Here is a 15750-nt window from a genome sequence, read left to right on the forward strand (position 1 = left end):
TTGATTTGATGGGTGAGTTTCTAGAAGAGGGGGCTTTGCCTTATTCACTGTTGTATCACCAGCATCCAAGCTGGGCACATTCTGGGCCCCAGTGAGTCTTTGCTAAATAACCGACGGCTTCTGTTGCTCGTTCTAAAACCGAGAGTTTGGACCGGGTGGTTGAAGAGCCTCCCTGCTCTAGAAAAAGTTCTCTGAGCTTGAGAGCACTCACTCCCGAGGCTTTCCCGTCCTGCGGGGTCCCAGCTCAGAACAGCCTCATGCAGGCGTCTCAGTTCCCTCCCAGCAGAACCTGAGGCAGCGATTCAGGTATGGATGGAGTACCGAGGAGGTGCTCCAGGAGAAGGGGGTTGAGGAAGGCAGGGGGAGGACAGAGGCTGAGCAAGGACATGCCCCCAGCTGGAGTCGACCTTCAGCCTGACCCCACGGGGACCCTGGGGCACAAAGTGCACCCACCACAAGCAACATGTGTCGGGGGCCTCGTGTAATCCAGGTGTCATTCATTACCTGGGGGCTACCCAGGGTGGTGGGGTGCCAGGAGGTGGTCACCTCCCAGGTGAGGCATTGCCTGTATAGCTGAGGCAACCCTCTGGAGCGAGGAGCAGCTGGGAGCGGCTGGCAGCCAACAGCCGTAGTGGCTGAGGGGCGGTGGCCCAGCCTAGAAAAGCCATTCGGGCTGCATGCCCACAGCCTCCCCTCTACAGAGACCCGGCGCCTTCCAGGTAGCCTGACCCCAGCTGAGGAAAGGAAAACCTGAAACCAGCCTTTCCAGGTGAATTGACTTCCAGGGTGCCTGGGAGTAAGTCACCTGCTCCCTAAGGAGAGTCCAGCAGCTCTTGGTTACCAGTCCCCGCCCCTTCTTGCCACAGGAGGGTAAGTGCCTCAGTGAAGGATGCTTAGCCATGAGCGACAGGCTGTTGATTCCCCAGCCACTGCATATGTGGCCTTGAGGCTTGCCTGCTGTTAGCTATGCCGGACTGTTACCACCAAAGCTTCCATGATGGCAGAAAGTGAGCAAATAACACACGTTGTTTGTTTCAGAAAGTAATTACTTGTAATTAAATTCTATCATGATTTTCCAAAATCCCTCTTTTCGTGTTCCTGTGGAAAGTCTGAGGCAGGCCAAGCCCATCCTGGGCACCGCCTCCCTCCTGCTGGCCGGGGCGGCCACTATGTAATATTAACGTCCACGGGCCTCCGCGTCATGCATTATTGATGTGCAGAGGTCAGCGAGCTCAGCTGCTGCGTGAGCGCACTCAGGTGAGAGGGACAGAAAGAGGCCCAGGCTGTCTTGACCATTCAGAAAGTTATTTTTGTCCCCATCCCCAGGGGGGAAGGCATTTTGCACACCTTACAGGTGACAAGAGCCAAGACAGCATGTGGCTGAAGCTGCTGCAAGCCCACAGGATTATTGTTAAAACCAAGGGTATTATTATCTTTTGTCATTGTTGTTTAGGGTGGGCCCCCACTCAGCTTTTAGGAAAAAAAACTAAAACAATAACACCTCCCTAATTCTCAGATTCAACTACTCTCTCCCTTTATAAAATGCCCAGCTGTCTGTTTTCTGCCAATTAGAATATTCCAGAGTCAGGCCCAACCCCACCCCATGTGATCTGGGACTTGCCACCTGCATAGGTCTCTGGCGTGGGGTGGGGGGAGAACGGCTTGAACCTGACAGACAGCCTTCCAGCCCCTCTGCCCCCTCACCAGCCCTGGGTCCCTGCGAAGCTCTGCCGTTGGAACCTCAGCTCCCTCTGTCAGACAGGAAGCTGGGGCTACTTCGGGGACTGCTGCGGGTTCCACAGTGTGTGTGAAGCGACCTAACCCGATACCTGGTGCAGCAGAGATCTCAGAGTTAGAGCATACCCTCTGATCTTCCATCTAGAACAGGAAACGGTCCTAGAGATCACACAGTACACAGCTTTCATCAACAGTTTGCAACTAGAAGGCTGATACTCAGGTCCCCTGACTGCCACCCAGCCCTGTGCAGGTAACCTCTGTCCTCTCCTCACTGGTGAATGGCTTGTTAGGGTTCTGTCACTTCACACTAGCCCTTAATATTCATTTACTTTCTGTGCCTGAGCTGAGCATGTTTCAGATACTCTCCCTGTGGTAAGTCTGACCATTTGTTTATTTTTCTGTGTTTCAGATGAAGAAACTGAGACTCAGAGACGTTAAGAACTCCCCTGAGGTCACACAGCTGGTAAGTGGCAGAGCTGGGATTTGAATCCAGCTCTCTTTGGCTCCAGAACCTGTGCTCTTAATGGTCTTGCTTTCTCTGCCTTCCCCTGTGTTGAAATGATTGTCCCTCTTCCACCCACGTGGGGGAGACGTGTGGTTTGTTCCATTCCTGTGCTTCCGACAGGACCCAGGACACAGTGGGCTGTCCATACCCGTGGGATGGTTAGAAGGCAATCCTTTCTAACCCCGTGTCGTGGGGCAGTGTGTTCAGGGAACAACATGTTCAGCGAATCACTAGAAAGTTCTGGTTACCTGAGTGTTTCCTTGTTTGCCACATTCGTATACAACAACAAGTCCCCAACACAGACAGCAGGAGAACTGCATTCTGCTCCCCATTATAATGAGGGCACACCCCGAAGATGGGTGATTTTTCCTTTGTGATTCAGAAAGTAGGACCCTGACTCCATGATAGAAAGGCAGCAGGCAAGGTAGACGGTGGCAGTGGGGCCCCTGGGGCCCTCAGCTCACGTCCAGTTAGGTGCCCATCAGGAGCTGACTGTCTGTCCCTACCAGCCTTTGTCCTGCCCCCCACGTGGCTCTGAGTATGTCCGTTTTATCTTGGTACTGCTGTCTCTCATGTCCTCAACCTCCTGTCACCAGAGGCCTCTTCCCTATCTTTGAAACCCACTCTCTTGTTGTGAGAAGATTTCTTAGAACCCGTTTCTGAGAAAACGTTGAGAATGAATTAGCCCCACTTAGTAACGTGACCACAGATTAACTGCCTGATTTGGTCTCTGAAATCTCCAGAAACCTCGTGGGATGGGGGTTGGAAGCGGATGTGACATTCTGGGGTCACCAGCATGGACAGAGGGTGTGGTCTGCGAAGAACTTTGGTTTGCAAATCACCTTGGGGGTGGTGAGAAGGCCCAGAAGCTGGGCTAGGGGTCCCCACCCCCACCTGAACCGGAAAAGCTGTTTCAGTCTCTGGTTTCTGCCTGGGCGTAAGATAACAGTTTAAAGAAAATTTGAAAACCACTATCTAATGGCAAATGTCCTTGTCCAGAAGTCCAGAAATCTGGTTCTAGGTCTGGCTCTGCTCTGTCACGCTGTGTGGTCTTAGCCAAGCCCCTTCCCTGGGCCTCAGGTTGCCTGTCTGTACAGTGGGCGATGGACCAAATACAGCTAAGGCTGACCCTTGGCTGTTGTTTCCTTGCTGGGGTAGCAATGAGACTTTGGCGATGCTCGCTGATTCTTCAGTTGATAAGGCAGAACCATGAAGCAGAGAACGGAGGCAGGCGTGGGTGGTACTTGATAAAAACAACCCTGTCCTCCATGGGTGCCCTGGTCACACATACCTGGGTTCGGGAACGAGCCACCATGGCTGGCAAAGGTCATTTCCAAGGAAGTCTCCAGGTTATCTGGGAACCAGACACATGGGCCCCACAGCAGGGCCAGGTGCCTCAACATGCCGTGTACCCCACATCCTGCCCAGGCACAGAGGAGCCAGCAGGCAGGACTCACACTTGTTTGCCATAGCTCTGGACGGCTGTACAGATGCACAGTGTGGTTTCATAGTAGTTTTGGTTTTGTTGTTTTTGCAAAAGTTAAAGGAAGTGTGTAGGCCGAACTCTGCCCTCCCCTCCATGAGAAGAGCCAGTCTGCTCAGTGGGGGACAAGCAGAGCTCAGCTAGGAGAGGAAACCTCCAAACACAACGTGCAAAGATCAGAGCGTCCCTGCACTGAGCTGGACACTGTGCCAGGCCGTTCCCCTGCAAGGCTGATTTGACATTGTCATTGCAATCATCCAATTATCTGTGGGGGGACACAAAGGCCCAGAAATGACCGCGACCCCCACCTTTCACTATGCACAAACTGGAATGACCTCTGCTCCCTGAGTTTGGAGCACTTTTCACTGTGCCCTCAGTCTATATATATTTGTTGAGGGCCTTCCACTGTTCTCAGTAAGGGCGGGGGGGGGGGGGGGGCAAAGCAGTAAGTGATACAGAAAAGTCCCTGCCCTCCTGGTGGAGGCGAGACAGACAAACTAACAAGGAATTCAATACACAACAGAGTGTCATTTTGTGATGAAGGCTGTGAGGGAAAAGGCAGTCCAGCGAGGGGATAGTGACAATGGTAATGTCTTAGGAAGACTTCTCTAAAAGGGATATTTGAGCAGAACCATGACTGCAGCAAGGGAGCAAGGGGCCATGTGGATTCTAGGGGAAGGGCATGCTAGGTGGTGGGAACAGCATGTGCCAAGGCCCTGGGGCAGGGAATGTGTTTATTGTACCATCACCCTCTTTGATTCTGATTCTCGGTGTGTTTGCCTCCCCACTTTCCCACCAAACACAGCTACTGCTCTCTATTGTCCTTTCTATCTGTCGCTTGCAAGTGTCTGCAGGGGTATGGCAGGGATTAGTAGCTGTGTTGCAAGAAAAATCACACAGAATTGAATGGGGCAGAAAGAAGGTGTGTCTTTCATAGGAAACTACTTGTCTCATTCCATCGTCTTTGTACAGTTCACTCTTGGGTGACACTAGAAATGATTTCCGATTCTTGCTTAGTATTTTTTTGTCAAAACATGTTTGAACCAGGACTGTGAGTTTCTAGTGCACTGTAATCCACTATTACAGGCCCATCTTGCTCAGCAAGGCCGAGAACCTGGATCCCAAAACCACAGAAACTGAGCAAGCAATGGTATTGGGGCTCACTATGGACCTCGAGCTGACCACAGGAGACGGGGCTCCCGCAAGCAGAGCCTGGGGTGTGGGCAGGGGCAGGGGCAGAGGCAGGCAGACCTCTGTGCATGCATGGCCCTTAGCAATCTGTGGCCTTGGGCAGGCCCATCCTGCCATCTGTGTCTGACTCCTGCTACAGCAGCTCACAGGCTGGGTGTGCTGTACGGGACATGTTTGGGGAGTCAGGGTCCCCAGGTTTTAGTCTCGGTACCATCAAAGTCTCGTTTACCACCTTGGGCAAGTCACATCCCCTCCCTGAGTCTTGGTTTCCTTACCTGGTGAAGGAAGCAGAAAAGTGTGATCCTCCCTATGCTCCTCTGGTATCCTGAAATGCCACAAGCCTTTGCCTCCAAGGCAGGCAGCAGCCAGGCCTGGGGACAGGCATCCTGACAGCTTCCCTTTGACTTTATAGAACTGGCCCTCAGCAGAAGGGGGCACGGCCTTGGTGGTCCTGCCTTGGGCGTTCAGGTAAGACCTCTCCCTGGTCTGGGACCTGTGGCGACACAGCCAGACAGACGCTCCTGTCTGTGAGCAGAGGAATGTCTTTTCTTTCCTCGGGGCCCAGAGCCTTAAGTCTTCCACTAACTGGATCTTATTCAGCTGGAAAAATAATAATCAGAAAGCAGTTCTGCCTGGTTACTGGCCTGTGAGCTCTTTGAAAGTTTCCCATAAGGAACACTCAAAGAGCCTCTGTGCTCTGAGACTCAGAGCCCGGCCCTGCCTGTCTCCTCCCCAAGGAACAGGCTGCCTGGTGGTCGACCAGCCAGCCGATCATCCATCAGCATCAGTGGGTTATCCATCTGTCCAACTGCCCATTAAACAGTGCCCATGAGGGGCCAAGTTCAAGCGTACATTACCAGAGATAACAAAACTAAATAAAGTGTAGTCTGTACCCTCAATGGCAGTTCAGCCTCAACCTGACCACATTCTCCATTTGGTTGAATTCCAGAGAGTTCACGGCTAAGCTCGCTCTCAAGGGCATAAAAAATGCAAACATTCAGAAACTCTCACATCTCTATGTTATGTGTTTTCCCAAATTCATTGACTTAATAGGTTCTATGGTTACTAAGACTAGTATCTCTCTCTCCTTTAGTCAAATCAAATTTTCTTCCGGTCCGTTCCATATAACACATCTGAGGCTCATATGAATTCCCATTCAGAATGGGAAGAACATTCTGGGCAAAACAAATAGCTTGTATCGAGGTCCTGTGCTTGTCATGGGAAAAGGGATGGAGAGGGACTCGGGGAAGTGTTCCTAGAGAAGGTGGTGCTCGAGATATGACGGTCACCAGATGGGAGGAGAAAGTTGCTCCATCAACAAGGGCATTTTACTGATAGTAAAATACTATGTGGAACGTAGAACAGCATAGGTGTTAAGTCTGGGATTTGATTTGATTTCACTCACAAGCTAATAAGTTCGCCTATTAGTGTTTCATTGATGTCGGCAGAAGACAGGAGACTCCTGAGTCAGAGACCAGGGGCTTTATCACTCAGGGCACAGCTAGCAGCATGAGCTTCGAGTTTGTGTCAGCTCCCCTTGACCTTACATCCACGGGGACCAGCCAGAGGGCCCTGACAGATGGCGGCACATGTGATGGGTTGCAGTGCAGACCAGAACACTGAGTGTGGGGAATCCCCTGTGTGTAGCACACAGGAAGCAAGCTGCCCCCTCATGTTTCATGATTGCGTGCTGCAAACACAACCCTGAAAACTGAACCACATAAAAAGCAGCCAGGGTCTTTCATTCTTAGCCTACACAGAAAACACACATGAATGTGAGGCCTGCGGAACTGCGTCTCCTGACGCTAAGTTGGCATTGAAGAAGACTGGATTTGAATCCTGGGTCTAACACCTACTGACTGTGAGATTAGGGAGATGGTAATCTCTGGACTTCTTTGGCCTTTGTTTCCTCATCTGTAAAATGGGGATAATACCTACCTTTCAGGTGATTATTAAAGATTATGTACGATCACTGTTCTAGGAACACAGTGGGGAATGAAAGAAAGTCTCTGAGCTCCGGGAACCTAGTTGCATGGAGAATATTTTCAGCTATACGAAAGTACATAGTGTCAGAAAACAAAGGCAGGGGAAAAGCAAAGGGTGACAAACATTGTAATTCGGGGATACAAAAGATTCAGGGAAAGTCTCTCCAAAGGGTGGGCATTTGACCCTGTATCCTGAGCTAAGTAAACAGTAATTAAGCGTTCTGTGGGAAAAGCACTCTGGGCAAAGCTAATCGCCTGTGCAAAGGTCCTGTGGTTGTCACGCTTGAGGTTGGTGTGGCCTGAGCAGAGTACGAAAGAAAAGGTGTAGAAAGTGGAGTCAGACCACAGGCAAGGGCCAGGTCTTGTGGGCTCTTGCAGACCGTGATAAGAACTTTGCGTTTCATTCTAGGCGTGGAGAGAATCCACTGGAAGCTTGAGCCGGTGAGAGGCGTGAGCAGAGAACAGCGTAGAGAGGGCATGAAAGGGTGTTAAGGTCAGGATGTGATTTTGTCCTCCTGTCCCCAAGAGGCTAGACTTAGTTTCTCCTGGATCTAAGGCACTGTCGAAAAGATGCCACTCCTTTCACTCCTGGAGTCCCAGCTCAGAGTGAACGCTTTAGATTCTAGGGGAGACGATAGCTGAGTCGATACTTTCAGAGGCTAAGGTCAGGAAATGAAAGGGAGTGAAGGTTCTGGGGAGCAACCCCAGGTCCTGGCTAATAAGGAGGCGCTTGCCCTCTAAGCCTGCCTATCTACCTGCAAAAGAGGGAGAACATTAGCATCTGGGCACACTGTGGGGGCTGAGTAACTATAAGCTGGGTCTGAAGACCACATGCTTTGTCTGCCTTAGTAAGAGGAAGCAAACTCATCCTAACCAGTCAGGCTTCTGGGTCTTGGATTATTCCTTTTCTTTGCTGAGAATCAAAATGTTTGGTGTGTAGTTCTAAGTGCACAAGACACACACAGATACCTGCCAGCAAAATTCAGCCGCCAGTATCTTCCTGATACAGGGTGGTGTTGGCCATTCATTGGAGAGGGAAGGAGAAGGCCACAGGGTCAGGACCCCAGAGGGCGTAAGTATGGAGGAAGGAAAACCCTGGGCGGCCCCTCTTCAGATCCTGGCCCCCACTCCTACCCCACCCTGTTCACCTGGAGAGAACCTCCGTGTCCCTCACAGACTCCTGTGGTCTCTGCATCAGCCCAGGGCACTCGTAGATGACGATTTGCAGTGCCCCGTTTACAGGTGAGGAAGGCTTCCAGAGGTCACCCAGCTGGCGAAACATAAGGGCTGGAACCCTCAGAGGGAGAGCCCTGCCTAATGCGGTGTTTGCCCTGCCCTGCCCTGCCTGGAACATGCCTGCACTTGCCACCGGGTCCAGCCTTGGTCTCTCTGAGACCCCAGGGGAGCAGCCAGCCTTTTCAAAGCCTGCCTCTCACCACTGCATTTTAGCAGGACATAAAAGGGCGCCTGTGTGGTTTGAAGCAAAATGGGCAGAACAAGAGGTTTGGAAAGTGCTGTGTTCTCCAAGTGGGAGGCCTTTTGATGGCAGCTGGGGACAAGGTGTGCAGTCTCCCGCCCCCAGCCCTTAGGAGCTGAGGCAGAACAGCTGTCTCCCTGGGGCATTCCTGGCCAGGAGACTGAGGGAATGCACTGTCCTGGGGTTGTGCACCATCCTGGGGCCGGGGGGTCAGCGTCACTGACTCTTTCCCTCCCTCCTGCCCGACTTGCCTCCTTCATTGGCTAGAGGGAGAGTAGCAGTTGTGACTGCTTTGCGGAGAGGGGGCGGAGGTGGGACTAGGGCTGAGTCCCCTCGCCTGTGTGGACGCACCTGTAGGGGAGGTGATGGGCTCCATCCAGGGCCGCGGCTGTGAGACCAGCTCAGACTGACACTGAGAAGTAGCTACTGAGCGTGAAGAGACAGGGCTCTGCGGCTGCGCTGCTCAGACCACCTTTAGCTTCACTCTTATGCAACACGACCCTGGCCCAAGTGGCTTAACCTCCCTGGGCCTCCATTTGCTCCTCTGTAAAATGGGCGTATTAGTATTCAGTGAGTTAATAGGAATAAAGCTCTCAGACCAGCTCTTAGAGCACCCGAAATGTCCATTCTCGATGGGATTATGTAGAGATGGGAGCAGATAGGCTATGGGCGCCCCGCTGCGGCCAAAGCTCTTCACTCATATCCCATCCTCTCAGCACTCCTAGGGCACATGTCTATGTTTCTATTTTGCACAGAAGGGCAGGGTGTGGTTTGGTGTGGTCAGGTGACTTGTCCAAGGTCACACAGTTAATTAGGCTTTGGAGTTGCAGCTCCCATCGTCCTCTTCCCATTGTACATCTGGACCTGAGTTCTCTGCCTCCATCCACTGCTGACCAGCTGAATGACCCTGAAGAGTGGGTCCTTTAACGTGGCTGAGTCCCCTCTGGCCAGTAAGTGCTGGATGATGAGGCGTCTCGGTAACAGCTAATGACACAGGCGGGAAGCGCGGCTGGGAGCCGTGAAGCCTCAGCGAGGGAGAGAACCTTCTGGGTGTTCCCATTCCTGCCTGGTGTAAAATACAGACACCATGGGGGGGGGGGGGCATCACTGCAGGCACAGCCAGTGCCGTGCAGGCTTGGACTCTGGGTTGAATCTCGGGTCCCTCACTCTCCGTGGCCCTTGAAAAAGGGCCCTCAGCCTCATATTCAAGAGGAAGCAGCACCCCTGGCACTGCTGTTGTGAGGCTGCAATGAGCACCTGGGGGAGGTGCCCAGCTCGATGCCTGGCACACCGTGGACATTAGGGATGGGTCCCCAAACCTCCTTTGCCGACACGCATTTGCATGGGTTTCTCCAGGACTCAGCAGCGGTGGGTGCAAGTGGGGAGATATCAGTGCTCGTAGCTAACGCTCTCTCTGGCTCCAGCCCCCACCCCGTTCTCCATGCTCTGGGGACAGACGCCTCCCGTGGTGTGCCAGGTCTCTGCTGGCCTCTGCGCTCTTGCCCTGCTCGCTGAGCCGCTGCCCAGGCTGCCCTGTGCTCTCCTGTCTCCTGCCCCGCGCCTCTCCAGGGCTGCCTGCTCCCAGCTGCTGAGAGCTCCCTGGCCCCGTGATGTGACACCTGCCCATGTGCTCCAGGCGCCCAGGCTCCCAGTCTTCTCGGTGGACCTCACAGCAGTGCCATGTCCACTGGGCACGGTCTTTCCTGAGGCCAGGGCTCAGGAAGGGGATTGGCTTGGCCCAGAGTGCTGCGGAGTGGAATGGGTGACTCCTTCTGCTGAGCCGCCCTTCCTCTTCCCCAGTTAGCGATCCGGGGGGCTGGTCCAGGGCAGTTTTACCCCCAGCGACCCCAGGAGACGCCATGAAACCCTCCAACCCTTGGTGTCTGGGATGGTTCATGCCAGATACGTGTTTGTTGTCTGGGGTTCCCATCTGTTTTAGAACCGCACGGGGGCCGGGCTCCTCACCCCGTTGCGGCTGGGTTTATCCTAAGGTCTGAATCCCACTCTGGGTGTCACCAGAGATTGTCTCCCAAACCCTTCAGGAGCCTTCTGGATGCCTCTGTGAATCCAGAAGGTTTAAAATCTCCCCATGGACGTCAGGGGGCCTGGGAGGAAAGTTATCTCTTTAAGCCTCATGTCAACTGTCTAAACTCCTGCTCCAGACCCCCGGACCCCAGCGTCTCACTCATTCATAAGCTCCTTAGAACCAAGGACAGACCCCTGAGGTGGGGGTGGGATGCGGTTCCTAGTTCTGAATGTCTTTCCAGTGTCATGACTTCTGTCCCACCCAAATCAGGAAAACCTTTCTCTTTTTTTCCCACGCCCTGGGGACACCTGCCAGCCTGGATGTGCATGCAATGTGACTCCCTAAATTTCTGACCACATTTCACGCTTCGGATGTCATGTGGATGTCTTAGGACTCTGAGTTGAGCACCCCTCACTCCACACACATAAGGAGATTTGTGGATTTAAATTCCTTTTGTGCAGCTCCAAGTAGGAAAATGTATCCAGCCCTTTGTCATATGGCCCTGATCCTGGCTAATCGTGTTTCTTGCGGGCGCTTCTCCAAACCCCCCATTCCGAACCTCCAGCCGTGCTGCAGGGAACCTTTGCTTTCTCTTCCAGCTCCCCACAAAGGAGCACACGAGAGGTACTAGGGTAAGTCCAGGGGGATTTGCACGCGCAAGGAAGGGCCCTCCTCGCCTGGCCAGCTCTTTTTGGGTGTGGGGCACCTGGGCAAATGGTCAAGTCAGTGCAGGAAGGAGTGGGGAAACTGAGGCCCCCAAGGAGCCGGGCTTCCCAAGACACCAAGATGGAGACAAGGCTACTGTGTAGACTCCAGGGGCGTCCTGCGCACCCCCGGCGGTCCAGCCTCCACATGCTGCTCACAGACTATCAGCGGGTCCCTGTCACCTTCATCCCAAAGTCCACATTCCTAAAGACTTCCATGACCTGGCCCCCCCACCTCCACCCACTGAAGGGCACCCCCTTTTCCTTAACTGTGCCAGGTGCCCCCATCACCACCGCCACCATCCTGTGCTTTGGGGAGCTGCCTGGTGTACCCCATCCTCTCCGCTCTCCTCCATCAGTGTCAGAGCCCCCATCTCTAAGGTCCGTCTCCATGGCCACCTCCCCCACAGAGCCTTCCCTCGCCCTTCCGTTGTCACCAATCTGCCACTGCCAAATCACTGTCGTTCCCTCCTTGGAGGCGCAGAGAGTTACGTGTATGAACTGCTGTGTCCTCTTGTTAGACCCCCCCTCACGGACGCTGCATTTCTCCCGGGTGATGTTTCTGGAAGAACTGGCTTAGCTGCTGCGATGGCCCATCCTCCCTGACCCGGGGAAGAAGGAGCCAACAAGTGGGTCCAGATCTGGGCTGGACTGCAAGAGCACAGCTGCCAACTTCCTGGGTGACTCAGCGGGCGGAGCTGAGCTGGAGCGCGATGACCAGGGAGAAAACAAAACAAGGAAAGGAGAGCTCATGCTCGGCCCCGAGCCGGGCCACACGCAAACCCCGTGTGGTGGCAATGGTCACCGTCCCTCTCCTACAGCTCAGACACCAGGCTCAGGGCAGGGAACACCCCCCCACACACCACCACCAGACACCGCTTGCTGGGCTCTGCCTTGGCTGGAAAGCCAGCTCCTTAGGCAGGTCGCTGGACTCGCGTGGGCCTCTGTTGCCGCCTCTGGAAGATGGAGATAGCACTCAGCACACGCTCGGTGAGGCTGTGGGCTCAGGCAGTTTGATCCCCTGTTGTGCTTAGGGTGGCAACTAACAAAGGGAAAGCCCTCCACAAATAGTAGCTGTCCCTTCGGTTCATAGATGAATTAGTAGTGCTCTGTGCGGCCACCTGGAGGTAGGGACAGTTTTTCTCCTCATTTTACAGATGAGGGACTTGAAGCTCCGACAGGCCATGTAACGTCCCCGGGGCCATCGGCAAAGGGCTCTGTGCATTTCAGATTTCCCCTGCAGGGCCCCATCCCTGGCTGCAGCATCCAGACCAACTCCCAGGCCTCTGCCTGCTTTTTCTTCGGTCATTTTCAATCCGTGATGCCTTCTGAGCTTCCCCTGAGACGTGCCATGCCAGGGGAGTCGTGTACGTACATCTTGCAGTTTGGGGCCTGGCGCTTCTCTGAGCTCTGGCAAACTTGTACTGTGTGGGGCAGAGATGGAAGGGGGTGAGTGTGTTAGGTGGCACTCTGTGTGGGAAGATAGAAACCACGGGAGAGGTTTTAGTAATGAAACCTAACAGGCAGGAGCACTCACGACGTGTGCCAGGCGCCACTCAGAGCACGTCACCTGCCCTGCCTCGTGTCCTCTGCACAGCCCTGTGAGGTCGGTACCAAGCGTATGGAGGAAGAAACTGAGGCAAAGCTTCAGGCAGAAGGATTCGATTCGGGGATGCTTACAAAGGTGACCAGAGGCAGCCCAGACTGCAGCTGCAACCCGCCGACCTGTTCATTTGTCCCCTTCCCTCCCACGAGCTGCTTACTCCACTGGTGTGAGGAGATTTTCCCAGGCACCTCTGGGGCCTCTCTGGGCCCCTCCCTCTTTGCCGGATGTGCCCAGCCCCTGACATGTGCAGGATGCCACACCAGGCTCCAGGCACATAGGGTGACAAAGGAAAGACACCATGGCTCTCACGTCTAGCTATGGCAGAAGCTTGTGTCAGAAGAATTCTTTCACCGAGGATAATAAAAAGTGGGTAAGATAGGAACCCAACTCGGAAGGCATTGGAGAGCAACCAAGGCAGCCAGGGCTTGCGGGGCAAAGATCCCAGACAGAAGGGAAATGAGTGGGGGTGAGACTGATATTCCCTGCCACCTTCCTGCAGGTGGGATATGCTAGCTCATGGAAGGGTCCAGAGCACAGGCTGAGAGCAGCAGCTCAGTGTGGGGGGCTGTCTTACAAGGCTGGGGAGTAAAACAAAATAAAAAGTACAGTTCAGGACTGAGCCAAAACCTAAGGCACCAAGAACCTGGAGCAAAGGGAACCACAAACAAGACCTATTATTCTGCATCTCTTTTTCCTCTGAAGGCATTTGCCAGCATTTAAGGTGCGTGGGACCAGAGCCTACAAAACAAGCCAAAAACAGAGCCAAGCCTAAAAGGCTAGACTGAGCTTTTGGCAGTCTGCCAGTGCAGGGCAGACAGAAATTGGAGATGCCATTGTGCAAAGAAGAGGTGCCTTGGTAGGCACCCCAGCTATGCTTTGGGAAGGGCTACACCCTATCCGCAAGGGGAAACCAGAAATGAACAGTCATCATAGGTAACTAAGGTGCAGCTCCTGGCATCCCCGTCACCAGCTGGAACAAGATAATGTGCCCCTGCTCTACCTGCCCACCAGGAGAAAACAACTTCCTCTGAATAAGGACAGCCTCATCCAGAGCCTCTGCATTTCCGTCATGCACAGTATCCACAGTTACCATGCCACGGGACAGAACCAAATGACCAAAGAAAGAGAAAGAGAGAAGACAGACCATAGAAATAGACCCAAGGTGGAGAACTTCTCCAGAAAACTGGAACTTATGCAAAAATTACTCAGGTAGAATTTCTAGAACTAAAAATACGGGAATGGAAATGAAGAACGTAACATACCATTCAAACAGACACAGCAGAAAAGGACAAAGTAGCATCCAGCTAAGACCTCGGAAAGAGAACAGAATTCAATCCCAGAGAAATGTCAAGAAAGGAAATCATGAAGATGAGAGCAGGCATTGATTAAGTAGAAGGACGGCTATGTCGAAAGATCCAGGCGGAGGCAGAAGCTTGCGTCATCACGCTGGCTCTGCCTCGGTCTCGCGGTGTGACCTTGGACACGTCAGTTGTCTTCTCTGCACGTCAGTTTCCCGTTTCAGGGGAATAGGCATGATTACCGATCCCGCCCAGTTGGTGTGAAGACCACAGGGAGGCAACTGTGGCAGCTCGTTAGGAGAAGTGCTAATATCCCCGCCAACCTGCAGTCATTTCACCAACGACCACACTGCGGGACACTATGTGGGGACCTGGGAGCCACCCCAGCCTTGGGATAACAACTGCACAGTTCAGCAGGCGTTTGTTACACGTCCAGAAACCCACACGGTTCATCCATTTGGCTTTCCAAGCATTTGAGACAATTCTTCTCTCAGTGACTGGTAATTGTCACCGTGACCCTATTGCCAGGGGTGCTTGTCTTTATTAGGGATCCTCAGGGAAATCCGTGTGGAGTCCTTGAAAGGGCTCTGACATTTGTCAACATTGTGCCTCTGGTGACCTGTCACGTACACGTTCTCTGTGCCTCGTACAATACTTCGGTTTGTGGCCCTGAGATGGCTGTAGTGCTGCAGGCAGCTGGCGACTGTGTTCTCTCCCCATCCCTCTGCTCTTCCTCTTTGTTTTGGGGAGGTGTGGCCGGCCTCTCCCCACACACTTGGCACAGAGATCCTTGGCCCGTGGCGTCTTGGCCTTGGTTCCATGTTGGGAGCCAGGGCTGGCGTCCCCCATGGTTGCCGGCTGCCTCACGTAATAGAGTACAGAGAAGTCACGCATTCTTCCTGTCTACCCTGGGGCCAGGGAAGGGGTGGAGGGGTGTTCTTGATTTTCCACTGCCGTTTTCCCCAGTGCTTTTGAAAGTGCTAATTGATACCAGCTCAGCTGGTAGGTGGTATCCAACAAACACCCTGGCCTTGGCGATGTGGCTACCAGGACATGCCAGACTGACGGGAGGAGGGTGTCGCTGTCCCCCTGATTCTGCTGTGCAGCCTTGCCCTCTGTCCCAACTCTCATCCCACCCATTGCATCAGCTGCGAGCATTCCTAGCTCTCACGTGGAGCCGGGACCTTGTGGGAAACCTAGCCTCTCACCCAGAATCTTATTCAGTCCACGCGGTGTAACAGTCATCTATTTCAGTGAGTTTATCTCTGCCCTTGGCATTGGGATACACAGTAAGAGCTTCATGGCCCGTGCTCCTCACAAAGACAAATGTGGTGAGACCATGTCACTCCCTTAGCTGAGACCCTCCCCTGGGCTCTGTGTCACTCAGAGAAGACTGAGCCTTGCTAATGGCTTCCACAACCGCACCCCCCACACACACCCACATACAGGCCTGTTCCTCTCTGGTCCCACCACCTGCTTCTCTCTTCCACGCTGACCCAGGCACATCAGCCCGTTTCTCCCAGAGGCCCTGGGACCTTAGATGCTTAGGACGCTCCTACCTGGATTCTTTCATCATGCATCCCAGCCATCTAGCCCAGTGCCTGGCACAGCACAGGCCCAGCAAATATGCGTGAGTGAATTGGATGAATGGATAGATCTTGCTTGATTGACAGTGCTGAGAAGTTAGCAGAATCTCTGTTATCAGCCCCCTTTTCCAGTTGAAGGAATGGTTCAGAGA

At 53.5% G+C, this 15750-nt stretch overlaps 1 protein-coding gene across 5 annotated transcripts in view; it reads left to right on the top strand.

Moving 5' to 3' along the window:
• The window catches only part of ST3GAL1 (ST3 beta-galactoside alpha-2,3-sialyltransferase 1), a 67431-nt gene that overhangs the window by 36893 nt on the left and 14788 nt on the right, over positions 1-15750 (top strand). For 3 of the 5 annotated variants that reach the window (XM_019724187.3, XM_019724148.3, XM_088798943.1), the window contains one exon: positions 2147-2200. The gene's annotated coding sequence lies outside the window, so the exon portion shown is untranslated. Of the gene's footprint in view, positions 1-1905; positions 1988-2146; positions 2201-11008; positions 11037-15750 lie in introns of those variants that run through there. The other 2 variants (XM_074316905.2, XM_074316906.2) reach the window with 2 other exon arrangements.

Source organism: Rhinolophus sinicus, chromosome 6 (genome assembly GCF_057876585.1).
Source record: "Rhinolophus sinicus isolate RSI-liver-muscle chromosome 6, RSI-T2T, whole genome shotgun sequence".
Lineage (NCBI taxonomy): Eukaryota > Metazoa > Chordata > Mammalia > Chiroptera > Rhinolophidae > Rhinolophus > Rhinolophus sinicus.